Source organism: Octopus bimaculoides, chromosome 7 (assembly GCF_001194135.2).
Source record: "Octopus bimaculoides isolate UCB-OBI-ISO-001 chromosome 7, ASM119413v2, whole genome shotgun sequence".
NCBI lineage: Eukaryota > Metazoa > Mollusca > Cephalopoda > Octopoda > Octopodidae > Octopus > Octopus bimaculoides.
The window spans coordinates 4,965,334-4,969,396 of NC_068987.1; the positions used below are offsets into that span (position 1 = coordinate 4,965,334).

The 4,063-nt window shown below is 29.6% G+C and overlaps 2 protein-coding genes across 2 annotated transcripts in view; both read right to left on the reverse strand.

Annotated features, from left to right (window-relative positions):
* Positions 1-4,063, reverse strand: part of LOC106882474 (formin-binding protein 4) — a 365,705-nt gene that overhangs the window by 329,012 nt on the left and 32,630 nt on the right. The window lies entirely within an intron of this gene.
* LOC128248316 (uncharacterized protein DDB_G0271670-like) overlaps positions 1-4,063 on the reverse strand; it is a 21,577-nt gene that overhangs the window by 4,829 nt on the left and 12,685 nt on the right. The gene's annotated exons all lie outside the window — the stretch shown is intronic.

Below are 4,063 nucleotides of genomic sequence, written 5' to 3' on the forward strand. Positions count from 1 at the left end.
ACACCCACCATATAATTATTTGCACGTGTAATAAAAGAATGCAACTCTATAGTTTTATAAAGAAACTCTTCGTTCATATAACCCAATAACAGATAGCATTGTATGATCAGTGAATTTCGTTAAATACACCAACAAAGGAAAAAGTAGAACAAAAAAAAAAAAAATCAAGGTCACTTACACAAACGCACACAATAATGTATGTACACACACACACACACATCTCATACAAACAATACATACTTATGGACTCACACTCGTAGAATATTGCAGTTTTTATAAAACAATTGTAACAGTTTCTTCTTTAACACAAAACAATATTCATAAAAGACTAAACTACAAAGTAAGCATGTAGCAACACAAGATTTCCTTTGAGTTCTTTTTTCTTCCTCTATATGATGTATTTAGGTTTGTGTGGGCATCTAATGTATCAATAACATTACATGGCAGTTTTATTAATTGAACTAATTAATCTTAAATGTTAACAATTTTCAAATATAACTCAACATTCTTCATTTCATTGTGACAACAGTTTAATGCAAACCCACAAACACCCCAGTGATAATTAGAAACATTCTCAAATTCATAAATACTGGAAGAAAAGAAAGCTAAATATTGGTATAGAATTTTTTCTTTGGTATTTATCTATAGTTTTTATACACCTTTGTGTTCATACATTTACTGAAGAACATTAATTTTTCCAGTTTGATCATGTAAAACAATTAGACAACTAAAATAATTAAAATTGACATTTTAGAGATCTGAATTCTATGTGGCTTCTTTTGATATCAACCCTATAAAAATAATATCTGGCAATTTCAAAATGTTATTTTAATTATAGGAAATAATCTAAGCCAATGGCAGTTTTTTTGACATTACCCTTAAAAACATATTCAACAATATTATTAATAAACCTCTGTACTGACACATATCTCTTAGATGTTGCCCACAGTATATAAGAAGAATAAAAATAATGGTAATAATAAACCTCTGTATTGATCCACATTCAAACTAAATTTATATGTTGTCTGCTATATTCAAAATGTAGACATTTTATAACATTACAAATTGCAAAATTATTTTTGTTACATTTTGTTTTTAAATTCCATATTTTCATTGAATTCTTTTAAACCATACCCCATATTTTTTTTTAAAAATCACAATTGAAATTATTGGTACTCATTATTTGAATAGGAATTGAATAAAATCGCAGTACTATTTCCAAAGAATAACTTTCGTTATGTTAACATCTGAAAGTAAATGACTATGAGGACGTTTTTTTTTTCTAAAAGTCAGATAATCTAAAGTTAACGTATCACATTCTACATCTTGCATCAAAAATGCTGTTGGATGCATCGATAGTAAATTTAAGTAGAACTCTAGAAGATGCTACCCAAAGATGCTGGTCACATTGATTGTCTCCAAAGCAAACTAATTCCTTAAAATAACACAGCACCAAATATTTAAACAGATATTCCCTATTCCAAGATGTACAAATGTCACTCAAAAGGAAGCAATTAGTGAAGGATTTAAAAATCAGAAAAATACACTTCTATCAAGAATTAAACCTTACTTATCTCTGGAAAATAAAGTCAAGGTTGTAAAAAAAAAACCAAACAACTTAATCTAAGAATGATTTAATTAAATAATGCAAAGAAAACCACCAAAATATACATTACTATGTGATAGGACATTCTCTACGACAGATTATTGGTAAATATCATATATCTGATTAAGCAATATTAAACCATGACTAGAAACTAGCTCAATTCATTCAATTCATCATCATTTAACGTCTGTTTTCCATGCTGGCATGGGTTGGACCACATATATATATATATATATATATATATATAGTAAAAAGTAAAACCACACACACACACACACTAAAATATTTGAAACTCATAACTGACTTTCTAATACATGCAATTCTCAAACAACTGTCCTATTTGTAAAAATTCCAAGAGTATTAAATGATTGTTTGGTCATGTTGCTAAGGTTCACTATATTTGCCTTATATTGTCTGCTATATTTCTCAACTGGATAAAGATAGCTTGGTTCTATGCCTGCATTCTAAGAATGTTGTTATTGATACTATTCTTTATCTTTAACCAAATATACTTAGATATAAAATGCTGCATTCTGAGACCTTCATGAAGAAAGAAGCTGGTATGTTGTGTATAGCGACTCATTTTATGACAGAAGCAAGCAAAATACACTATCATCATCATCATCATCATTTTTACATGTTTTCTATGTTGACATAGATTAAACAAATCTTAAGGCAAATTGTCAGTGGCTGGAAGCTCTTGCTGTTACCAACCTTCATCTGTTTCTCAAGTTAGGCATTTTCATCCCAACAACCCTCACACACTAAAACCAACAAAGTTGCTGAAACTATCGAACTTTTAGTGTACTAGAGGATGTCATCATTTTCACTGAAATTGATCTGATGAGGAGATGTGGAGACAAATGTTCACACAAGAAAATGTCAGTTTTTAGCTTCACAACAAACGGAGTCAGAAAAATAATAAAGCGGAAATTAACTGGAAACTAATATATAGTCTGGTTTTAGTGTCATGATGGAGTTCTCATGTAATACAGACCAATTTTAGCCATCGAAAGAAATGTTTAAATAGCCGAATGCACTGTATGTTATTCTCAAGCAAGACAACATATATCTCTGCCACCTGGGCTAAATCTAAGAGTCAACACTATATTTATGGCTGGCACTACCAATTTTAGCTTGTAGTAGCAAAAACATGTAAAGCAAATTGCCTCAAGAATTCATATACAGACTGCATCGTTTCTGAAACCATCCAACTGGCGGATCAAAGTACAAAAACAAATGAAAACTAATGAAATAATTACAAAGCAGCAAAAGCTATCAAAAGCTATACAGCAACCACAATTTCTTTAACTACAAAGATTTATAAGGGGGCTGAAACTGCAACCACCCATACGAATATCTTAGAAATGAACCTGACCTACAACTATTTAAAACAAGTAAAATTTTGCAGAAGGCAAAATTATTTCACGTTTTTTTTTTTTTTCAACAGAAGGTTAACGAGAAAAAAAAATCACATACATTAATACCTTTAAAGAAATTAAGTTACAGTTTCTCTATTATCTTTTTTTTGTTTTTTTTACAAAATTGCTACTTTATTTAATTTTTGAAATTGCATGGCTAATTGTTATTAAATAATGAGGTAGAATCATTGACTTAAGAAAATACGGAGTAAACAGGGTGAGGATGTTTCCTAAGATGCTTATAGCTATAAGAAAGAAAAATATGAACAGCCATCTTTGATATCTGCTCCAGATTCCCAAAGCTCAACTGAAAATAAGGGATTTGGTCATATACATATATATACATTGTATATACATACAAATGATTGAATGAGCGAGTATATATGTGTGTGTGTGTGTGTGTGTAATGATGTGAAAAAGAAACAACAAGAGAATTTGCTTTTTGTAGAGTGTGTGAGATGTATGTGTATATATATATATATATATATATGAATATATATGTGTGTGTATGTATACAGAGATAGAGGTAGAGAGAAAGAGTGTGTGTGAGTGTGTATATGTGAAGTTCATTAAGATATGATTCACCAAAGATGAAATATATAAAGGAAGGTGGGAAATGAACACAACAACAAAACAAGAGCAGTAGTAGCAGCAGTGATGGTGGTAGTAGTAGTAGTAGCAGTAGTAGTAGTAGCAACAAGATGGAGATGATGAAGAAGAAATTTCATATAAAATGGTCCTCATGAAAACCATGAGAAACATCTTCCAACAGCTCTGCGACTAAAGCACCAGCAAATTTCATCTTTTTAAAAAACTTTTTTTTTTTAAAAACTTTTTTTGTGACTTCTGAAACGAAAGAAAAAAAAGATACAAAAGTTATTTTACATTCTCATGAAGTGTCAAACGAAAACAAGAGATACAAAAGGCAAGTTGTCTGCTGTGTGTATGTATATATACATATATATACACATAAATACATATATACACACATATATAAATATATATATATATATATATATATATATATATATATATA